The sequence below is a fragment of the Spermophilus citellus genome (assembly GCF_964194105.1).
Source record: "Spermophilus citellus genome assembly, chromosome: 13".
Taxonomy (NCBI): domain Eukaryota; kingdom Metazoa; phylum Chordata; class Mammalia; order Rodentia; family Sciuridae; genus Spermophilus; species Spermophilus citellus.
In genome coordinates this window covers 32,250,565-32,275,976 of record NC_138193.1, presented here as the reverse complement: position 1 = coordinate 32,275,976, position 25,412 = coordinate 32,250,565, and positions in this window count along the sequence as shown.

Sequence of the window (25,412 nt, the reverse complement as noted above, 5' to 3'; positions counted from 1 at the left end):
TAAAAATATTTGCTGAGATTTCTGGAGATTCGTAATTTTTGGAAGCTTGGCAACCCCTTTCAATGAAAGTGTTTCTCGCCTGTCACTGCTTAGGGCTACATCAATAGGAAACAGAACATAGAGTTAGAACTTGAAACTACTTAATTGTGTCAAGTTTCAAGAGGCTAGCACAAACCGTGCTTGATTTAGAGTTCCAAATACATCTATCAATATAGGAGAAAACAGAGTGAAACGCAAAAATTCAAACTGTTACTGGAAACGAACGCTTCAACATAGAACAATGAAATTTGGGGAACCAAGTGGGCTTAGTGTACTGAGTATTACCTGAAAGTATCATCCAGTATGGGTGAAAAAATATTTGCTGAGATTTCTGGAGATTCGTGATTTTTGGAAGCTTGGCAACCCCTTTCAATGAAAGTGTTTCTCGTCTGTCACTGCTTAGGGCTACACCAATAGGAAACAAAATATAGAGATAGAACTTGAAACTACTTAATTGTGTCAAGTTTCAAGAAGCTAGCACAAACCATGTTTGATTTAGAGTTCCAAATACATCTATCAATATAGGAGAAAACAGAGTGAAACGCCAAAATTCAAACTGTTACTGGAAACGAACGCTTCAACATAGAAGAACGAAATCTGGGGAACCAAGTGGGCTTAGTGTACTGATCATTACCTGAAAGTATCATCCAGTTTGGGTGAAAAAATGTTTCCTGAGATTTCTGGAGATTCGTAATTTTTGGACGCTTGGCAACCCCTTTCAATGAAAGTGTTTCTCGCCTGTCACTGCTTAGGGCTACATCAATCGGAAACAGAACATAGAGATAGAACTTGAAACTACTTAATTGTGTCAAGTTTCAAGAAGCTAACACAAACCGTGTTTGATTTAGAGTTCCAAATACATCTATCAATATAGGAGAAAACAGAGTGAAACCTAAAAATTCAAACTGTTACTGGAAACGAAAGCTTCAACATTGAAGAACGAAATTTGGGGACCAAAGTGGGCTCAGTGTACTGATCATTACCTGAAAGTATCACCCAGTTTGGGTGTAAAAATATTTGCTGAGATTTCTGGAGATTCGTAATTTTTGGAAGCTTGGCAACCCCTTTTAATGAAAGTGTTTCTCGCCTGTCACTGCTTAGGGCTACATCAATAGGAAACAGAACATAGAGTTAGAACTTGAAACTACTTAATTGTGTCAAGTTTCAAGAGGCTAGCACAAACCGTGCTTGATTTAGAGTTCCAAATACATCTATCAATATAGGAGAAAACAGAGTGAAACGCCAAAATTCAAACTGTTACTGGAAACGAACGCTTCAACATAGAAGAATGAAATTTGGGGAACCAAGTCACCTTAGTGTACTGATCATTACCTGAAAGTATCACCCAGTTTGGGTGAAAAAATATTTGCTGAGATTTCTGCAGATTCATGATTTTTGGAAGCTTGGCAACCCCTTTCAATGAAAGTGTTTCTCGCCTGTCACTGCTTAGGGCTACATCAATAGGAAACAGAACATAGAGTTAGAACTTGAAACTACTTAATTGTGTCAAGTTTCAAGAGGCTAGCACAAACCGTGCTTGATTTAGAGTTCCAAATACATCTATCAATATAGGAGAAAACAGAGTGAAACCTAAAATTTCAAACTGTTACTGGAAACGAATGCTGCAACATTGAAGAACGAAATTTGGGGAACAAAGTGGGCTCAGTGTACTGATCATTACCTGAAAGTATCACCCAGTTTGGGTGAAAAAATATTCGCTGAGATTTCTGGAGATTCGTGATTTTTGGAAGCTTGGCAACCCCTTTCAATGAAAGTGTTTCTCGTCTGTCACTGCTTAGGGCTACATCAATAGGAAAAAAAAAATAGAGATAGAACTTGAAACTACTTAATTGTGTCAAGTTTCAAGAAGCTAGCACAAACCGTGTTTGATTCAGAGTTCCAAATACATCTATCCATATAGGAGAAAACACAGTGAAACACCAAAATGCAAACTGATATTGGAAACGAACACTTCAACATAGAAGATCAAAATTTGGGGAACCAAGTGGGCTCAGTGTGCTGATCATTACCTGAAAGTATCATCCAGTTTGGGTGAAAAAATGTTTGCTGAGATTTCTGGAGATTCGTAATTTTTGGACGCTTGGCAACCCCTTTCAATGAAAGTGTTTCTCGCCTGTCACTGCTTAGGGCTACATCAATCGGAAACAGAACATAGAGATAGAACTTGAAACTACTTAATTGTGTCAAGTTTCAAGAAGCTAACACAAACCGTGTTTGATTTAGAATTCCAAATACATCTATCAATATAGGAGAAAACAGAGTGAAACCTAAAAATTCAAACTGTTACTGGAAACGAAAGCTTCAACATTGAAGAACGAAATTTGGGGAACAAAGTGGGCTCAGTGTACTGATCATTACCTGAAAGTATCACCCAGTTTGGGTGTAAAAATATTTGCTGAGATTTCTGGAGATTCGTAATTTTTGGAAGCTTGGCAACCCCTTTCAATGAAAGTGTTTCTCGCCTGTCACTGCTTAGGGCTACATCAATAGGAAACAACATGTAGAGATAGAACTTAAAACTACTTAATTGTGTCAAGTTTCAAGAAGCTAGCACAGACCGTGCTTGATTTAGAGTTCCAAATACATCTATCAATATAAGAGAAAACAGAGTGAAACCTAAAAATTCAAACTGTTTTTGGAACCAAAACTTCAACATTGAAGAACGAAATTTGGGGAACAAAGTGGGCTCAGTGTACTGATCATTACCTGAAAGTATCACCCAGTTTGGGTGTAAAAATATTTGCTGAGATTTCTGGAGATTCGTAATTTTTGGAAGCTTGGCAACCCCTTTCAATGAAAGTGTTTCTCGCCTGTCACTGCTTAGGGCTACATCAATAGGAAACAGAACATAGAGTTAGAACTTGAAACTACTTAATTGTGTCAAGTTTCAAGAGGCTAGCACAAACCGTGCTTGATTTAGAGTTCCAAATACATCTATCAATATAGGAGAAAACAGAGTGAAACGCCAAAATTCAAACTGTTACTGGAAACGAACGCTTCAACATAGAAGAATGAAATTTGGGGAACCAAGTGGGCTTAGTGTACTGATTATTACCTGAAAGTATCATCCAGTTTGGGTGAAAAAATATTTGCTGAGATTTCTGGAGATTCGTAATTTTTGGAAGCTTGGCAACCCCTTTCAATGAAAGTGTTTCTAGCCTGTCACTACTTAGGGCTACATCAATCGGAAACAGAACATAGAGATAGAACTTGAAACTGCTTAATTGTGTCAAGTTTCAAGAAGGTAGCACAAACCGTGTTTGATGTAGAGTTCCAAATACATCTATCAATATAGGAGAAAACAGAGTGAAACCTAAAAATTCAAACTGTTACTGGAAACGAAAGGTGCAACATTGAAGAACGAAATTTGGGGAACAAAGTGGGCTCAGTGTACTGATCATTACCTGAAAGTATCACCCAGCTTGGGTGAAAAAATATTTGCTGAGATTTCTGCAGATTCGTGATTTTTGGAAGCTTGGCAACCCCTTTCAATGAAAGTGTTTCTCGTCTGTCACTGCTTAGGGCTACACCAATAGGAAACAACATGTAGAGATAGAACTTGAAACTACTTAATTGTGTCAAGTTTCAAGAAGCTAGCACAAACCGTGCTTGATTTAGAGTTCCAAATACATCTATCAATATAGGAGAAAACAGAGTGAAACCTAAAAATTCAAACTGTTATTGGAACCAAAACTTCAACATTGAAGAACGAAATTTGGGGAACAAAGTGGGCTCAGTGTACTGATCATTTCCTGAAAGTATCACCCAGTTTGGGTGTAAAAATATTTGCTGAGATTTCTGGAGATTCGTAATTTTTGGAAGCTTGGCAACCCCTTTCAATGAAAGTGTTTCTCGCCTGTCACTGCTTAGGGCTACATCAATAGGAAACAGAACATAGAGTTAGAACTTGAAACTACTTAATTGTGTCAAGTTTCAAGAGGCTAGCACAAACCGTGCTTGATTTAGAGTTCCAAATACATCTATCAATATAGGAGAAAACAGAGTGAAACCTAAAAATTCAAACTGTTATTGGAACCAAAACTTCAACATTGAAGAACGAAATTTGGGGAACAAAGTGGGCTCAGTGTACTGATCATTACCTGAAAGTATCACCCAGTTTGGGTGTAATAATATTTGCTGAGATTTCTGGAGATTCGTAATTTTTGGAAGCTTGGCAACCCCTTTCAATGAAAGTGTTTCTCGCCTGTCACTGCTTAGGGCTACATCAATAGGAAACAGAACATAGAGTTAGAACTTGAAACTACTTAATTGTGTCAAGTTTCAAGAAGCTAGCACAAACCATGTTTGATTTAGAGTTCCAAATACATCTATCAATATAGGAGAAAACAGAGTGAAACGCCAAAATTCAAACTGTTACTGGAAACGAACGCTTCAACATAGAAGAACGAAATCTGGGGAACCAAGTGGGCTCAGTGTACTGATCATTACCTGAAAGTATCATCCAGTTTGGGTGAAAAAATGTTTCCTGAGATTTCTGGAGATTCGTAATTTTTGGACGCTTGGCAACCCCTTTCAATGAAAGTGTTTCTCGCCTGTCACTGCTTAGGGCTACATCAATCGGAAACAGAACATAGAGATAGAACTTGAAACTACTTAATTGTGTCAAGTTTCAAGAAGCTAACACAAACCGTGTTTGATTTAGAGTTCCAAATACATCTATCAAAATAGGAGAAAACAGAGTGAAACCTAAAAATTCAAACTGTTACTGGAAACGAAAGCTTCAACATTGAAGAACGAAATTTGGGGAACAAAGTGGGCTCAGTGTACTGATCATTACCTGAAAGTATCACCCAGTTTGGGTGTAAAAATATTTGCTGAGATTTCTGGAGATTCGTGATTTTTGGAAGCTTGGCAACCCCTTTCAATGAAAGTGTTTCTCGTCTGTCACTGCTTAGGGCTACACCAATAGGAAACAACATGTAGAGATAGAACTTGAAACTCCTTAATTGTGTCAAGTTTCAAGAAGCTAGCACAAACCGTGCTTGATTTAGAGTTCCAAATACATCTATCAATATAGGAGAAAACAGAGTGAAACGCCAAAATTCAAACTGTTACTGGAAACGAACGCTTCAACATAGAAGAACGAAATTTGGGGAACCAAGTGGGCTTAGTGTACTGATCATTACCTGAAAGTATCATCCAGTTTGGGTGAAAAAATATTTGCTGAGATTTCAGGAGATCCGTAATTTTTGGAAGCTTGGCAACCCCTTTCAATGAAAGTGTTTCTAGCCTGTCACTGCTTAGGGCTACATCAATCGGAAACAGAACATAGAGATAGAACTTGAAACTACTTAATTGTGTCAAGTTTCAAGAAGGTAGCACAAACCGTGTTTGATGTAGAGTTCCAAATACATCTATCAATATAGGAGAAAACAGAGTGAAACCTAAAATTTCAAACTGTTACTGGAAACGAAAGCTGCAACATTGAAGAACGAAATTTGGGGAACTAAGTGGGCTCAGTGTACTGATCATTACCTGAAAGTGTCACCCAGTTTGGGTGAAAAAATATTCGCTGAGATTTCTGGAGATTCGTGATTTTTGGAAGCTTGGCAACCCCTTTCAATGAAAGTGTTTCTCGTCTGTCACTGCTTAGGGCTACATCAATAGGAAAAAAAATAGAGATAGAACTTGAAACTACTTAATTGTGTCAAGTTTCAAGAAGCTAGCACAAACCGTGTTTGATTCAGAGTTCCAAATACATCTATCCATATAGGAGAAAACAGAGTGAAACACCAAAATTCAAACTGATATTGGAAACGAACTCTTCAACATAGAAGATCGAAATTTGGGGAACCAAGTGGGCTCAGTGTACTGATCATTACCTGAAAGTATCATCCAGTTTGGGTGAAAAAATGTTTCCTGAGATTTCTGGAGATTCGTAATTTTTGGACGCTTGGCAACCCCTTTCAATGAAAGTGTTTCTCGCCTGTCACTGCTTAGGGCTACATCAATCAGAAACAGAACATAGAGATAGAACTTGAAACTACTTAATTGTGTCAAGTTTCAAGAAGCTAACACAAACCGTGTTTGATTTAGAGTTCCAAATACATCTATCAATATAGGAGAAAACAGAGTGAAACCTAAAAATTCAAACTGTTACTGGAAACGAAAGCTTCAACATTGAAGAACGAAATTTGGGGAACAAAGTGGGCTCAGTGTACTGATCATTACCTGAAAGTATCACCCAGTTTGGGTGTAAAAATATTTGCTGAGATTTCTGGAGATTCGTAATTTTTGGAAGCTTGGCAACCCCTTTCAATGAAAGTGTTTCTCGTCTGTCACTGCTTAGGGCTACACCAATAGGAAACAACATGTAGAGATAGAACTTGAAACTACTTAATTGTGTCAAGTTTCAAGAAGCTAGCACAAACCGTGCTTGATTTAGAGTTCCAAATACATCTATCAATATAAGAGAAAACAGAGTGAAACCTAAAAATTCAAACTGTTATTGGAACCAAAACTTCAACATTGAAGAACGAAATTTGGGGAACAAAGTGGGCTCAGTGTACTGATCATTACCTGAAAGTATCACCCAGTTTGGGTGTAAAAATATTTGCTGAGATTTCTGGAGATTCGTAATTTTTGGAAGCTTGGCAACCCCTTTCAATGAAAGTGTTTCTCGCCTGTCACTGCTTAGGGCTACATCAATAGGAAACAGAATATAGAGTTAGAACTTGAAACTACTTAATTGTGTCAAGTTTGAAGAGGCTAGCACAAACCGTGCTTGATTTAGAGTTCCAAATACATCTATCAATATAGGAGAAAACAGAGTGAAACGCCAAAATTCAAACTGTTACTGGAAACGAACGCTTCAACATAGAAGAATGAAATTTGGGGAACCAAGTGGGCTTAGTGTACTGATTATTACCTGAAAGTTTCATCCAGTTTGGGTGTAAAAATATTTGCTGAGATTTCTGGAGATTCGTAATTTTTGGAAGCTTGGCAACCCCTTTCAATGAAAGTGTTTCTAGCCTGTCACTGCTTAGGGCTACATCAATCGGAAACAGAACATAGACATAGAACTTGAAACTACTTAATTGTGTCAAGTTTCAAGAAGGTAGCACAAACCGTGTTTAATGTAGAGTTCCAAATACATCTATCAATATAGGAGAAAACAGAGTGAAACCTAAAAATTCAAACTGTTACTGGAAACGAAAGGTGCAACATTGAAGAACGAAATTTGGGGAACAAAGTGGGCTCAGTGTACTGATCATTACCTGAAAGTATCACCCAGTTTGGGTGAAAAAATATTTGCTGAGATTTCTGCAGATTCGTGATTTTTGGAAGCTTGGCAACCCCTTTCAATGAAAGTGTTTCTCGTCTGTCACTGCTTAGGGCTACACCAATAGGAAACAACATGTAGAGATAGAACTTGAAACTACTTAATTGTGTCAAGTTTCAAGAATCTAGCACAAACCGTGGTTGATTTAGAGTTCCAAATACATTTATCAATATAGGAGAAAACAGAGTGAAACCTAAAAATTCAAACTGTTATTGGAACCAAAACTTCAACATTGAAGAACGAAATTTGGGGAACAAAGTGGGCTCAGTGTACTGATCATTACCTGAAAGTATCACCCAGTTTGGGTGTAAAAATATTTGCTGAGATTTCTGGAGATTCGTAATTTTTGGAAGCTTGGCAACACCTTTCAATGAAAGTGTTTCTCGCCTGTCACTGCTTAGGGCTACATCAATAGGAAACAGAACATAGAGTTAGAACTTGAAACTACTTAATTGTGTCAAGTTTCAAGAAGCTAGCACAAACCATGTTTGATTTAGAGTTCCAAATACATCTATCAATATAGGAGAAAACAGAGTGAAACGCCAAAATTCAAACTGTTACTGGAAACGAACGCTTCAACATAGAAGAACGAAATCTGGGGAACCAAGTGGGCTTAGTGTACTGATCATTACCTGAAAGTATCATCCAGTTTGGGTGAAAAAATATTTCCTGAGATTTCTGGAGATTCGTAATTTTTGGACGCTTGGCAACCCTTTTCAATGAAAGTGTTTCTCGCCTGTCACTGCTTAGGGCTACATCAATCGGAAACAGAACATAGAGATAGAACTTGAAACTACTTAATTGTGTCAAGTTTCAAGAAGCTAACACAAACCGTGTTAGTTTTAGAGTTCCAAATACATCTATCAATATAGGAGAAAACAGAGTGAAACCTAAAAATTCAAACTGTTACTGGAAACGAAAGCTTCAACATTGAAGAACAAAATTTGGGGAACAAAGTGGGCTCAGTGTACTGATCATTAACTGAAAGTATCACCCAGTTTGGGTGTAAAAATATTTGCTGAGATTTCTGGAGATTAGTAATTTTTGGAAGCTTGGCAACCCCTTTCAATGAAAGTGTTTCTCGTCTGTCACTGCTTAGGGCTACACCAATAGGAAACAACATGTAGAGATAGAACTTGAAACTCCTTAATTGTGTCAAGTTTCAAGAAGCTAGCACAAACCGTGCTTGATTTAGAGTTCCAAATACATCTATCAATATAGGAGAAAACAGAGTGAAACGCCAAAATTCAAACTGTTACTGGAAACGAACGCTTCAACATAGAAGAACGAAATTTGGGGAACCAAGTGGGCTTAGTGTACTGATTATTACCTGAAAGTATCATCCAGTTTGGGTGAAAAAATATTTGCTGAGATTTCAGGAGATCCGTAATTTTTGGAATCTTGGCAACCCCTTTCAATGAAAGTGTTTCTCGCCTGTCACTGCTTAGGGCTACATCAATCGGAAACAGAACATAGAGATAGAACTTGAAACTACTTAATTGTGTCAAGTTTCAAGAAGCTAACACAAACCGTGTTTGATTTAGAGTTCCAAATACATCTATCAATATAGGAGAAAACAGAGTGAAACCTAAAAATTCAAACTGTTACTGGAAACAAAAGGTTCAACATTGAAGAACGAAATTTGGGGAACAAAGTGGGCTCAGTGTACTGATCATTACCTGAAAGTATCACCCAGTTTGGGTGTAAAAATGTTTGCTGAGATTTCTGGAGATTCGTAATTTTTGGAAGCTTGGCAACCCCTTTCAATGAAAGTGTTTCTCGTCTGTCACTGCTTAGGGCTACACCAATAGGAAACAACATGTAGAGATAGAACTTGAAACTACTTAATTGTGTCAAGTTTCAAGAAGCTAGCACAAACCGTGCTTGATTTAGAGTTCCAAATACATCTATCAATATAGGAGAAAACAGAGTGAAACGCCAAAATTCAAACTGTTATTGGAACCAAAACTTCAACATTGAAGAACGAAATTTGGGGAACAAAGTGGGCTCAGTGTACTGATCATTACCTGAAAGTATCACCCAGTTTGGGTGTAAAAATATTTGCTGAGATTTCTGGAGATTCGTAATTTTTGGAAGCTTGGCAACCCCTTTCAATGAAAGTGTTTCTCGCCTGTCACTGCTTAGGGCTACATCAATAGGAAACAGAACATAGAGTTAGAACTTGAAACTACTTAATTGTGTCAAGTTTCAAGAGGCTAGCACAAACCGTGCTTGATTTAGAGTTCCAAATACATCTATCAATACAGGAGAAAACAGAGTGAAACGCCAAAATTCAAACTGTTACTGGAAACGAAAGCTTCAACATAGAAGAACGAAATTTGGGGAACCAAGTGGGCGTAGTGTACTGATCATTACCTGAAAGTATCATCCAGTTTGGGTGAAAAAATATTTGCTGAGATTTCAGGAGATCCGTAATTTTTGGAAGCTCGGCAACCCCTTTCAATGAAAGTGTTTCTAGCCTGTCACTGCTTAGGGCTACATCAATCGGAAACAGAACATAGAGATAGAACTTGAAACTACTTAATTGTGTCAAGTTTCAAGAAGGTAGCACAAACCGTGTTTGATGTAGAGTTCCAAATACATCTATCAATATAGGAGAAAACAGAGTGAAACCTAAAAATTCAAACTGTTATTGGAACCAAAACTTCAACATTGAAGAACGAAATTTGGGGAACAAAGTGGGCTCAGTGTACTGATCATTACCTGAAAGTATCACCCAGTTTGGGTGTAAAAATATTTGCTGAGATTTCTGGAGATTAGTAATTTTTGGAAGCTTGGCAACCCCTTTCAATGAAAGTGTTTCTCGTCTGTCACTGCTTAGGGCTACACCAATAGGAAACAACATGTAGAGATAGAACTTGAAACTCCTTAATTGTGTCAAGTTTCAAGAAGCTAGCACAAACCGTGCTTGATTTAGAGTTCCAAATACATCTATCAATATAGGAGAAAACAGAGTGAAACGCCAAAATTCAAACTGTTACTGGAAACGAACGCTTCAACATAGAAGAACGAAATTTGGGGAACCAAGTGGGCTTAGTGTACTGATTATTACCTGAAAGTATCATCCAGTTTGGGTGAAAAAATATTTGCTGAGATTTCAGGAGATCCGTAATTTTTGGAATCTTGGCAACCCCTTTCAATGAAAGTGTTTCTCGCCTGTCACTGCTTAGGGCTACATCAATCGGAAACAGAACATAGAGATAGAACTTGAAACTACTTAATTGTGTCAAGTTTCAAGAAGCTAACACAAACCGTGTTTGATTTAGAGTTCCAAATACATCTATCAATATAGGAGAAAACAGAGTGAAACCTAAAAATTCAAACTGTTACTGGAAACAAAAGGTTCAACATTGAAGAACGAAATTTGGGGAACAAAGTGGGCTCAGTGTACTGATCATTACCTGAAAGTATCACCCAGTTTGGGTGTAAAAATGTTTGCTGAGATTTCTGGAGATTCGTAATTTTTGGAAGCTTGGCAACCCCTTTCAATGAAAGTGTTTCTCGTCTGTCACTGCTTAGGGCTACACCAATAGGAAACAACATGTAGAGATAGAACTTGAAACTACTTAATTGTGTCAAGTTTCAAGAAGCTAGCACAAACCGTGCTTGATTTAGAGTTCCAAATACATCTATCAATATAGGAGAAAACAGAGTGAAACGCCAAAATTCAAACTGTTATTGGAACCAAAACTTCAACATTGAAGAACGAAATTTGGGGAACAAAGTGGGCTCAGTGTACTGATCATTACCTGAAAGTATCACCCAGTTTGGGTGTAAAAATATTTGCTGAGATTTCTGGAGATTCGTAATTTTTGGAAGCTTGGCAACCCCTTTCAATGAAAGTGTTTCTCGCCTGTCACTGCTTAGGGCTACATCAATAGGAAACAGAACATAGAGTTAGAACTTGAAACTACTTAATTGTGTCAAGTTTCAAGAGGCTAGCACAAACCGTGCTTGATTTAGAGTTCCAAATACATCTATCAATACAGGAGAAAACAGAGTGAAACGCCAAAATTCAAACTGTTACTGGAAACGAAAGCTTCAACATAGAAGAACGAAATTTGGGGAACCAAGTGGGCTTAGTGTACTGATCATTACCTGAAAGTATCATCCAGTTTGGGTGAAAAAATATTTGCTGAGATTTCAGGAGATCCGTAATTTTTGGAAGCTCGGCAACCCCTTTCAATGAAAGTGTTTCTAGCCTGTCACTGCTTAGGGCTACATCAATCGGAAACAGAACATAGAGATAGAACTTGAAACTACTTAATTGTGTCAAGTTTCAAGAAGGTAGCACAAACCGTGTTTGATGTAGAGTTCCAAATACATCTATCAATAAAGGAGAAAACAGAGTGAAACCTAAAAATTCAAACTGTTATTGGAACCAAAACTTCAACATTGAAGAACGAAATTTGGGGAACAAAGTGGGCTCAGTGTACTGATCATTACCTGAAAGTATCACCCAGTTTGGGTGAAAAAATATTCGCTGAGATTTCTGGAGATTCGTGATTTTTGGAAGCTTGGCAACCCCTTTCAATGAAAGTGTTTCTCGTCTGTCACTGCTTAGGGCTACATCAATAGGAAAAAAAATAGAGATAGAACTTGAAACTACTTAATTGTGTCAAGTTTCAAGAAGCTAGCACAAACCGTGTTTGATTCAGAGTTCCAAATACATCTATCCATATAGGAGAAAACACAGTGAAACACCAAAATTCAAACTGATATTGGAAACGAACACTTCAACATAGAAGATCGAAATTTGGGGAACCAAGTGGGCTCAGTGTACTGATCATTACCTGAAAGTATCATCCAGTTTGGGTGAAAAAATGTTTCCTGAGATTTCTGGAGATTCGTAATTTTTGGACGCTTGGCAACCCCTTTCAATGAAAGTGTTTCTCGCCTGTCACTGCTTAGGGCTACATCAATCGGAAACAGAACATAGAGATAGAACTTGAAACTACTTAATTGTGTCAAGTTTCAAGAAGCTAACACAAACCGTGTTTGATTTAGAGTTCCAAATACATCTATCAATATAGGAGAAAACAGAGTGAAACCTAAAAATTCAAACTGTTACTGGAAACGAAAGCTTCAACATTGAAGAACGAAATTTGGGGAACAAAGTGGGCTGAGTGTACTGATCATTACCTGAAAGTATCACCCAGTTTGGGTGTAAAAATGTTTGCTGAGATTTCTGGAGATTCGTAATTTTTGGAAGCTTGGCAACCCCTTTCAATGAAAGTGTTTCTCGTCTGTCACTGCTTAGGGCTACACCAATAGGAAACAACATGTAGAGGTAGAAGTTGAAACTACTTAATTGTGTCAAGTTTCAAGAAGCTAGCACAAACCGTGCTTGATTTAGAGTTCCAAATACATCTATCAATATAGGAGAAAACAGAGTGAAACGCCAAAATTCAAACTGTTACTGGAAACGAACGCTTCAACATAGAAGAACGAAATTTGAGGAACCAAGTGGGCTTAGTGTACTGATTATTACCTGAAAGTATCATCGAGTTTGGGTGAAAAAATATTTGCTGAGATTTCAGGAGATCCGTAATTTTTGGAAGCTTGGCAACCCCTTTCAATGAAAGTGTTTCTCGCCTGTCACTGATTAGGGCTACATCAATCGGAAACAGAACATAGAGATAGAACTTGAAACTACTTAATTGTGTCAAGTTTCAAGAAGCTAACACAAACCGTGTTTGATTTAGAGTTCCAAATACATCTATCAATATAGGAGAAAACAGAGTGAAACCTAAAAATTCAAACTGTTACTGGAAACGAAAGCTTCAACATTGAAGAACGAAATTTGGGGAACAAAGTGGGCTCAGTGTACTGATCATTACCTGAAAGTATCACCCAGTTTGGGTGTAAAAATGTTTGCTGAGATTTCTGGAGATTCGTAATTTTTGGAAGCTTGGCAACCCCTTTCAATGAAAGTGTTTCTCGTCTGTCACTGCTTAGAGCTACACCAATAGGAAACAACATGTAGAGATAGAACTTGAAACTACTTAATTGTGTCAAGTTTCAAGAAGCTAGCACAAACCGTGCTTGATTTAGAGTTCCAAATACATCTATCAATATAAGAGAAAACAGAGTGAAACGCCAAAATACAAACTGTTATTGGAACCAAAACTTCAACATTGAAGAAAGAAATTTGGGGAACAAAGTGGGCTCAGTGTACTGATCATTACCTGAAAGTATCACCCAGTTTGGGTGTAAAAATATTTGCTGAGATTTCTGGAGATTCGTAATTTTTGGAAGCTTGGCAACCCCTTTCAATGAAAGTGTTTCTCGCCTGTCACTGCTTAGGGCTACATCAATAGGAAACAGAAAATGAAGTTAGAACTTGAAACTACTTAATTGTGTCAAGTTTCAAAAGGCTAGCACAAACCGTGCTTGATTTAGAGTTCCAAATACATCTATCAATACAGGAGAAAACAGAGTGAAACGCCAAAATTCAAACTGTTACTGGAAACGAACGCTTCAACATAGAAGAACGAAATTTGAGGAACCAAGTGGGCTTAGTGTACTGATTATTACCTGAAAGTATCATCCAGTTTGGGTGAAAAAATATTTGCTGAGATTTCAGGAGATCCGTAATTTTTGGAAGCTTGGCAACCCCTTTCAATGAAAGTGTTTCTCGCCTGTCACTGATTAGGGCTACATCAATCGGAAACAGAACATAGAGATAGAACTTGAAACTACTTAATTGTGTCAAGTTTCAAGAAGCTAACACAAACCGTGTTTGATTTAGAGTTCCAAATACATCTATCAATATAGGAGAAAACAGAGTGAAACCTAAAAATTCAAACTGTTACTGGAAACGAAAGCTTCAACATTGAAGAACGAAATTTGGGGAACAAAGTGGGCTCAGTGTACTGATCATTACCTGAAAGTATCACCCAGTTTGGGTGTAAAAATGTTTGCTGAGATTTCTGGAGATTCGTAATTTTTGGAAGCTTGGCAACCCCTTTCAATGAAAGTGTTTCTCGTCTGTCACTGCTTAGAGCTACACCAATAGGAAACAACATGTAGAGATAGAACTTGAAACTACTTAATTGTGTCAAGTTTCAAGAAGCTAGCACAAACCGTGCTTGATTTAGAGTTCCAAATACATCTATCAATATAAGAGAAAACAGAGTGAAACGCCAAAATACAAACTGTTATTGGAACCAAATCTTCAACATTGAAGAAAGAAATTTGGGGAACAAAGTGGGCTCAGTGTACTGATCATTACCTGAAAGTATCACCCAGTTTGGGTGTAAAAATATTTGCTGAGATTTCTGGAGATTCGTAATTTTTGGAAGCTTGGCAACCCCTTTCAATGAAAGTGTTTCTCGCCTGTCACTGCTTAGGGCTACATCAATAGGAAACAGAAAATGAAGTTAGAACTTGAAACTACTTAATTGTGTCAAGTTTCAAAAGGCTAGCACAAACCGTGCTTGATTTAGAGTTCCAAATACATCTATCAATACAGGAGAAAACAGAGTGAAACGCCAAAATTCAAACTGTTACTGGAAACGAACGCTTCAACATAGAAGAACGAAATTTGGGGAACCAAGTGGGCTTAGTGTACTGATCATTACCTGAAAGTATCATCCAGTTTGGGTGAAAAAATATTTGCTGAGATTTTAGGAGATCCGTAATTTTTGGAAGCTTGGCAACCCCTTTCAATGAAAGTGTTTCTAGCCTGTCACTGCTTAGGGCTACATCAATCGGAAACAGAACATAGAGATAGAACTTGAAACTACTTAATTGTGTCAAGTTTCAAGAAGGTAGCACAAACCGTGTTTGATGTAGAGTTCCAAATACATCTATCAATATAGGAGAAAACAGAGTGAAACCTAAAATTTCAAACTGTTACTGGAAACGAAAGGTGCAACATTGAAGAACGAAATTTGGGGAACAAAGTGGGCTCAGTGTACTGATCATTACCTGAAAGTATCACCCAGTTTGGGTGAAAAAATATTCGCTGAGATTTCTGGAGATTCGTGATTTTTGGAAGCTTGGCAACCCCTTTCAATGAAAGTGTTTCTCGTCTGTCACTGCTTAGGGCTACATCAATAGGAAAAAAAATAGAGATAGAACTTGAAACTACTTAATTGTGTCAAGTTTCAAGAAGCTAGCACAAACCGTGTTTGATTCAGAGTTCCAAATACATCTATCCATATAGGAGAAAACACAGTGAAACACCAAAATTCAAACTGATATTGGAAACGAACACTTCAACATAGAAGATCGAAATTTGGGGAACCAAGTGGGCTCAGTGTACTGATCATTACCTGAAAGTATCATCCAGTTTGGGTGAAAAAATGTTTGCTGAGATTTCTGGAGATTCGTAATTTTTGGAAGCTTGGCAACCCCTTTCAATGAAAGTGTTTCTCGTCTGTCACTGCTTAGGGCTACACCAATAGGAAACAACATGTAGAGATAGAATTTGAAACTACTTAATTGTGTCAAGTTTCAAGAAGCTAGCACAAATCGTGCTTGATTTACAGTTCCAAATACATCTATCAATATAGGAGAAAACAGAGTGAAACGCCAAAATTCAAACTGTTACTGGAAACGAACGCTTCAACATAGAAGAACGAAATTTGAGGAACCAAGTGGGCTTAGTGTACTGATTATTACCTGAAAGTATCATCCAGTTTGGGTGAAAAAATATTTGCTGAGATTTCTGGAGATTCGTAATTTTTGGACGCTTGGCAACCCCTTTCAATGAAAGTGTTTCTCGCCTGTCACTGCTTAGGGCTACATCAATTGGAAACAGAACATAGAGATAGAACTTGAAACTACTTAATTGTGTCAAGTTTCAAGAAGCTAAAACAAACCGTGTTTGATTTAGAGTTCCAAATACATCTATCAATATAGGAGAAAACAGAGTGAAACCTAAAAATTCAAACTGTTACTGGAAACGAAAGCTTCAACATTGAAGAACGAAATTTGGGGAACAATGTGGGCTCAGTGTACTGATCATTACCTGAAAGTATCACCCAGTTTGGGTGTAAAAATGTTTGCTGAGATTTCTGGAGATTCGTAATTTTTGGAAGCTTGGCAACCCCTTTCAATGAAAGTGTTTCTCGTCTGTCACTGCTTAGAGCTACACAAATAGGAAACAACATGTAGAGATAGAACTTGAAACTACTTAATCGTGTCAAGTTTCAAGAGGCTAGCACAAACCGTGCTTGATTTAGAGTTCCAAATACATCTATCAATATAAGAGAAAACAGAGTGAAACGCCAAAATTCAAACTGTTATTGGAACCAAAACTTCAACATTGAAGAACGAAATTTGGGGAACAAAGTGGGCTCAGTGTACTGATCATTACCTGAAAGTATCACCCAGTTTGGGTGTAAAAATATTTGCTGAGATTTCTGGAGATTCGTAATTTTTGGAAGCTTGGCAACCCCTTTCAATGAAAGTGTTTCTCGCCTGTCACTGCTTAGGGCTACATCAATAGGAAACAGAACATAGAGTTAGAACTTGAAACTACTTAATTGTGTCAAGTTTCAAGAGGCTAGCACAAACCGTGCTTGATTTAGAGTTCCAAATACATCTATCAATATAGGAGAAAACAGAGTGAAACCTAAAATTTCAAACTGTTACTGGAAACGAAAGCTGCAACATTGAAGAACGAAATTTGGGGAACAAAGTGGGCTCAGTGTACTGATCATTACCTGAAAATATCACCCAGTTTGGGTGAAAAAATATTCGCTGAGATTTCTGGAGATTCGTGATTTTTGGAAGCTTGGCAACCCCTTTCAATGAAAGTGTTTCTCGCCTGTCACTGCTTAGGGCTAAATCAATAGGAAACAGAACATAGAGACAGAACTTGAAACTAATTAATTGTGTCAAGTTTCAAAAAGCTAGCACAAACCATGCTTGATTTAGAGTTCCAAATACATCTATCAATATAGGACAAAACAGAGTGAAACGCCAAAATTCAAACTGTTACTGGAAATGAACGCTTCAACATAGAAGAACGAAATTTGGGGAACCAAGTGGGCTTAGTGTACTGATCATTACCTGAAAGTATCATCCAGTTTGGGTGAAAAAATGTTTTCTCAGATTTCTGGAGATTCGTTATTTTTGGAAGCTTGGCAACCCCTTTCAATGAAAGTGTTTCTCGTCTGTCACTGCTTAGGGCTACATCAATCGGAAACAGAACATAGAGATAGAACTTGAAACTACTTAATTGTGTCAAGTTTCAAGAAGCTAACACAAACCGTGTTTGATTTAGAGTTCCAAATACATCTATCAATATAGGAGAAAACAGAGTGAAACCTAAAAATTCAAACTGTTACTGGAAACGAAAGCTTCAACATTGAAGAACGAAATTTGGGGAACAAAGTGGGCTCAGTGTACTGATCATTACCTGAAAGTATCACCCAGTTTGGGTGTAAAAATATTTGCTGAGATTTCTGGAGATTCGTAATTTTTGGAAGCTTGGCAACCCCTTTCAATGAAAGTGTTTCTCATCTGTCACTGCTTAGGGCTACACCAATAGGAAACAACATGTAGAGATAGAACTTGAAACTACTTAATTGTGTCAAGTTTCAAGAAGCTAGCACAAACCGTGCTTGATTTAGAGTTCCAAATACATCTATCAATATAAGAGAAAACAGAGTGAAACCTAAAAATTCAAACTGTTATTGGAACCAAAACTTCAACATTGAAGAACGAAATTTGGGGAACAAAGTGGGCTCAGTGTACTGATCATTACCTGAAAGTATCACCCAGTTTGGGTGTAAAAATATTTGCTGAGATTTCTGGAGATTCGTAATTTTTGGAAGCTTGGCAACCCCTTTCAATGAAAGTGTTTCTCGCCTGTCACTGCTTAGGGCTACATCAATAGGAAACAGAACATAGAGTTAGAACTTGAAACTACTTAATTGTGTCAAGTTTCAAGAAGCTAGCACAAACCATGTTTGATTTAGAGTTCCAAATACATCTATCAATACAGGAGAAAACAGAGTGAAACGCCAAAATTCAAACTGTTACTGGAAACGAACGCTTCAACATAGAAGAACGAAATCTGGGGAACCAAGTGGGCTCAGTGTACTGATCATTACCTGAAAGTATCATCCAGTTTGGGTGAAAAAATGTTTCCTGAGATTTCTGGAGATTCGTAATTTTTGGACGCTTGGCAACCCCTTTCAATGAAAGTGTTTCTCGCCTGTCACTGCTTAGGGCTACATCAATCGGAAAGAGAACATAGAGATAGAACTTGAAACTACTTAATTGTGTCAAGTTTCAAGAAGCTAACACAAACCGTGTTTGATTTAGAGTTCCAAATACATCTATCAATATAGGAGAAAACAGAGTGAAACCTAAAAATTCAAACTGTTACTGGAAACGAAAGCTTCAACATTGAAGAACAAAATTTGGGGAACAAAGTAGGCTCAGTGTACTGATCATTACCTGAAAGTATCACCCATTTTGGGTGTAAAAATATTTGCTGAGATTTCTGGAGATTAGTAATTTTTGGAAGCTTGGCAACCCCTTTCAATGAAAGTGTTTCTCGTCTGTCACTGCTTAGGGCTACACCAATAGGAAACATCATGTAGAGATAGAACTTGAAACTCCTTAATTGTGACAAGTTTCAAGAAGCTAGCACAAACCGTGCTTGATTTATAGTTCCAAATACATCTATCAATATAGGAGAAAACAGAGTGAAACGCCAAAATTCAAACTGTTACTGGAAACGAACGCTTCAACATAGAAGAACGAAATTTGGGGAACCAAGTGGGCTTAGTGTACTGATTATTACCTGAAAGTATCATCCAGTTTGGGTGAAAAAATATTTGCTGAGATTTCAGGAGATCCGTAATTTTTGGAAGCTTGGCAACCCCTTTCAATGAAAGTGTTTCTCGCCTGTCACTGCTTAGGGCTACATCAATCGGAAACAGAACATAGAGATAGAACTTGAAACTACTTAATTGTGTCAAGTTTCAAGAAGCTAACACAAACCGTGTTTGATTTAGAGTTCCAAATACATCTATCAATATAGGAGAAAACAGAGTGAAACCTAAAAATTCAAACTGTTACTGGAAACGAAAGCTTCAACATTGAAGAACGAAATTTGGGGAACAAAGTGGGCTCAGTGTACTGATCATTACCTGAAAGTATCACCCAGTTTGGGTGTAAAAATATTTGCTGAGATTTCTGGAGATTCGTAATTTTTGGAAGCTTGGCAACCCCTTTCAATGAAAGTGTTTCTCGTCTGTCACTGCTTAGGGCTACACCAATAGGAAACAACATGTAGAGATAGAACTTGAAACTACTTAATTGTGTCAAGTTTCAAGAAGCTAGCACAAACCGTGCTTGATTTAGAGTTCCAAATACATCTATCAATATAAGAGAAAACAGAGTGAAACGCCAAAATTCAAACTGTTATTGGAACCAAAACTTCAACATTGAAGAACGAAATTTGGGGAACAAAGTGGGCTCAGTGTACTGATCATTACCTGAAAGTATCACCCAGTTTGGGTGTAAAAATGTTTGCTGAGATTTCTGGAGATTCGTAATTTTTGGAAGCTTGGCAACCCCTTTCAATGAAAGTGTTTCTCGCCTGTCACTGCTTAGGGCTACATCAATAGGAAACAGAACACAGAGTTAGAACTCGAAACTACTTAATTGTGTCAAGTTTCAAGAGGCTAGCACAAACCGTGCTTGATTTAGAGTTCCAAATACATCTATCAATATAGGAGAAAACAGAGTGAAACGCCAAAATTCAAACTGTTACTGGAAACGAACGCTTCAACATAGAAGAATGAAATTTGGGGAACCAAGTGGGCTTAGTGTACTGATTATTACTTGAAAGTATCATCCAGTTTGGGTGAAAAAATATTTGCTGAGATTTCAGGAGATCCGTAATTTTTGGAAGCTTGGCAACCCCTTTCAATGAAAGTGTTTCTAGCCTGTCACTGCTTAGGGCTACATCAATCGGAAACAGAACATAGAGATAGAACTTGAAACTACTTAATTGTGTCAAGTTTCAAGAAGGTAGCACAAACCGTGTTTGATGTAGAGTTCCAAATACATCTATCAATATAGGAGAACACAGAGTGAAACCTAAAATTTCAAACTGTTACTGGAAACGAAAGCTGCAACATTGAAGAACGAAATTTGGGGAACAAAGTGGGCTCAGTGTACTGATCATTACCTGAAAGTATCACCCAGTTTGGGTGAAAAAATATTTGCTGAGATTTCTGCAGATTCGTGATTTTTGGAAGCTTGGCAACCCCTTTCAATGAAAGTGTTTCTCGCCTGTCACTGCTTAGGGCTACATCAATCGGAAACAGAACATAGAGATAGAACTTGAAACTACTTAATTGTGTCAAGTTTCAAGAAGCTAACACAAACCGTGTTTGATTTAGAGTTCCAAATACATCTATCAATATAGGAGAAAACAGAGTGAAACCTAAAAATTCAAACTGTTACTGGAAACGAAAGCTTCAACATTGAAGAACAAAATTTGGGGAACAAAGTGGGCTCAGTGTACTGATCATTACCTGAAAGTATCACCCAGTTTGGGTGTAAAAATATTTGCTGAGATTTCTGGAGATTAGTAATTTTTGGAAGCTTGGCAACCCCTTTCAATGAAAGTGTTTCTCGTCTGTCACTGCTTAGGGCTACACCAATAGGAAACAACATGTAGAGATAGAACTTGAAACTCCTTAATTGTGTCAAGTTTCAAGAAGCTAGCACAAACCGTGCTTGATTTAGAGTTCCAAATACATCTATCAATATAGGAGAAAACAGAGTGAAACGCCAAAATTCAAACTGTTACTGGAAACGAACGCTTCAACATAGAAGAACGAAATTTGGGGAACCAAGTGGGCTTAGTGTACTGATTATTACCTGAAAGTATCACCCAGTTTGGGTAAAAAAATATTTGCTGAGATTTCAGGAGATCCGTAATTTTTGGAAGCTTGGCAACCCCTTTCAATGAAAGTGTTTCTCGCCTGTCACTGCTTAGGGCTACATCAATCGGAAACAGAACATAGAGATAGAACTTGAAACTACTTAATTGTGTCAAGTTTCAAGAAGCTAAAACAAACCGTGTTTGATTTAGAGTTCCAAATACATCTATCAATATAGGAGAAAACAGAGTGAAACCTAAAAATTCAAACTGTTACTGGAAACGAAAGCTTCAACATTGAAGAACGAAATTTGGGGAACAATGTGGGCTCAGTGTACTGATCATTACCTGAAAGTATCACCCAGTTTGGGTGTAAAAATGTTTGCTGAGATTTCTGGAGATTCGTAATTTTTGGAAGCTTGGCAACCCCTTTCAATGAAAGTGTTTCTCGTCTGTCACTGCTTAGAGCTACACCAATAGGAAACAACATGTAGAGATAGAACTTGAAACTATTTAATTGTGTCAAGTTTCAAGAGGCTAGCACAAACCGTGCTTGATTTAGAGTTCCAAATACATCTATCAATATAAGAGAAAACAGAGTGAAACGCCAAAATTCAAACTGTTATTGGAACCAAAACTTCAACATTGAAGAACGAAATTTGGGGAACAAAGTGGGCTCAGTGTACTGATCATTACCTGAAAGTATCACCCAGTTTGGGTGTAAAAATATTTGCTGAGATTTCTGGAGATTCGTAATTTTTGGAAGCTTGGCAACCCCTTTCAATGAAAGTGTGTCTCGCCTGTCACTGATTAGGGCTACATCAATAGGAAACAGAACATAGAGTTAGAACTTGAAACTACTTAATTGTGTCAAGTTTCAAGAGGCTAGCACAAACCGTGCTTGATTTAGAGTTCCAAATACATCTATCAATACAGGAGAAAACAGAGTGAAACGCCAAAATTCAAACTGTTACTGGAAACGAACGCTTCAACATAGAAGAACGAAATCTGAGGAACCAAGTGGGCTCAGTGTACTGATCATTACCTGAAAGTATCATCCAGTTTGGGTGAAAAAATGTTTCCTGAGATTTCTGGAGATTCGTAATTTTTGGACGCCTGGCAACCCCTTTCAATGAAAGTGTTTCTCGCCTGTCACTGCTTAGGGCTACATCAATCGGAAACAGAACATAGAGATAGAACTTGAAACTACTTAATTGTGTCAAGTTTCAAGAAGCTAACACAAACCGTGTTTGATTTAGAGTTCCAAATACATCTATCAATATATAGAAAACAGAGTGAAACCTAAAAATTCAAACTGTTACTGGAAACGAAAGCTTCAACATTGAAGAACGAAATTTGGGGAACAAAGTGGGCTCAGTGTACTGATCATTACCTGAAAGTATCACCCAGTTTGGGTGTAAAAATATTTGCTGAGATTTCTGGAGATTCGTAATTTTTGGAAGCTTGGCAACCCCTTTCAATGAAAGTGTTTCTCATCTGTCACTGCTTAGGGCTACACCAATAGGAAACAACATGTAGAGATAGAACTTGAAACTACTTAATTGTGTCAAGTTTCAAGAAGCTAGCAAAAACCGTGCTTGATTTAGAGTTCCAAATACATCTATCAATATAAGAGAAAACAGAGTGAAACCTAAAAATTCAAACTGTTATTGGAACCAAAACTTCAACATTGAAGAACGAAATTTGGGGAACAAAGTGGGCTCAGTGTACTGATCATTACCTGAAAGTATCACCCAGTTTGGGTGTAAAAATATTTGCTGAGATTTCTGGAGATTCGTAATTTTTGGAAGCTTGGCAACCCCTTTCAATGAAAGTTTTTCTCGCCTGTCACTGCTTAGGGCTACATCAATAGGAAACAGAACATAGAGTTAGAACTTGAAACTACTTAATTGTGTCAAGTTTCAAGAGGCTAGCACAAACCGTGCTTGATTTAGAGTTCCAAATACATCTATCAATATAGGAGAAAACAGAGTGAAACGCCAAAATTCAAACTGTTACTGGAAACGAACGCTTCAACATAGAAGAATGAAATTTGGGGAACCAAGTGGGCTTAGTGTACTGATTATTACCTGAAAGTATCATCCAGTTTGGGTGAAAAAATATTTGCTGAGATTTCTGGAGATTCGTAATTTTTGGAAGCTTGGCAACCCCTTTCAATGAAAGTGTTTCTCGCCTGTCACTGCTTAGGGCTACATCAATAGGAAACAGAACATAGAGTTAGAACTTGAAACTACTTAATTGTGTCAAGTTTCAAGAGGCTAGCACAAACCGTGCTTGATTTAGAGTTCCAAATACATCTATCAATATAGGAGAAAACAGAGTGAAACCTAAAAATTCAAACTGTTATTGGAACCAAAACTTCAACATTGAAGAACGAAATTTGGGGAACAAAGTGGGCTCAGTGTACTGATCATTACCTGAAAGTATCACCCAGTTTGGGTGTAAAAATATTTGCTGAGATTTCTGGAGATTCGTAATTTTTGGAAGCTTGGCAACCCCTTTCAATGAAAGTGTTTCTCGCCTGTCACTGCTTAGGGCTACATCAATAGGAAACAGAACATAGAGTTAGAACTTGAAACTACTTAATTGAGTCAAGTTTCAAGAAGCTAGCACAAACCATGTTTGATTTAGAGTTCCAAATACATCTATCAATACAGGAGAAAACAGAGTGAAACGCCAAAATTCAAACTGTTACTGGAAACGAACGCTTCAACATAGAAGAACGAAATCTGGGGAACCAAGTGGGCTCAGTGTACTGATCATTACCTGAAAGTATCACCCAGTTTGGGTGAAAAAATATTCGCTGAGATTTCTGGAGATTCGTGATTTTTGGAAGCTTGGCAACCCCTTTCAATGAAAGTGTTTCTCGTCTGTCACTGCTTAGGGCTACATCAATAGGAAAAAAAATAGAGATAGAACTTGAAACTACTTAATTGTGTCAAGTTTCAAGAAGCTAGCACAAACCGTGTTTGATTCAGAGTTCCAAATACATCCATCCATATAGGAGAAAACACAGTGAAACACCAAAATTCAAACTGATATTGGAAACGAACACTTCAACATAGAAGATCGAAATTTGGGGAACCAAGTGGGCTCAGTGTACTGATCATTACCTGAAAGTATCATCCAGTTTGGGTGAAAAAATGTTTCCTGAGATTTCTGGAGATTCGTAATTTTTGGACGCTTGGCAACCCCTTTCAATGAAAGTGTTTCTCGCCTGTCACTGCTTAGGGCTACAACAATCGGAAACAGAACATAGAGATAGAACTTGAAACTACTTAATTGTGTCAAGTTTCAAGAAGCTAGCACAAACCGTGTTTGATTTAGAGTTCCAAATACATCTATCAATATAGGAGAAAACAGAGTGAAACCTAAAAATTCAAACTGTTACTGGAAACGAAAGCTTCAACATTGAAGAACGAAATTTGGGGAACAAAGTGGGCTCAGTGTACTGATCATTACCTGAAAGTATCACCCAGTTTGGGTGTAAAAATGTTTGCTGAGATTTCTGGAGATTCGTAATTTTTGGAATCTTGGCAACCCCTTTCAATGAAAGTGTTTCTCGTCTGTCACTGCTTAGGGCTACACCAATAGGAAACAACATGTAGAGGTAGAACTTGAAACTACTTAATTGTGTCAAGTTTCAAGAAGCTAGCACAAACCGTGCTTGATTTAGAGTTCCAAATACATCTATCAATATAGCAGAAAACAGAGTGAAACGCCAAAATTCAAACTGTTACTGGAAACAAACGCTTCAACATAGAAGAACGAAATTTGAGGAACCAAGTGGGCTTAGTGTACTGATTATTACCTGAAAGTATCATCCAGTTTGGGTGAAAAAATATTTGCTGAGATTTCAGGAGATCCGTAATTTTTGGAAGCTTGGCAACCCCTTTCAATGAAAGTGTTTCTCGCCTGTCACTGCTTAGGGCTACATCAATCGGAAACAGAACATAGAGATAGAACTTGAAACTACTTAATTGTGTCAAGTTTCAAGAAGCTAACACAAACCGTGTTTGATTTAGAGTTCCAAATACATCTATCAATATAGGAGAAAACAGAGTGAAACCTAAAAATTCAAACTGTTACTGGAAACGAAAGCTTCAACATTGAAGAACGAAATTTGGGGAACAAAGTGGGCTCAGT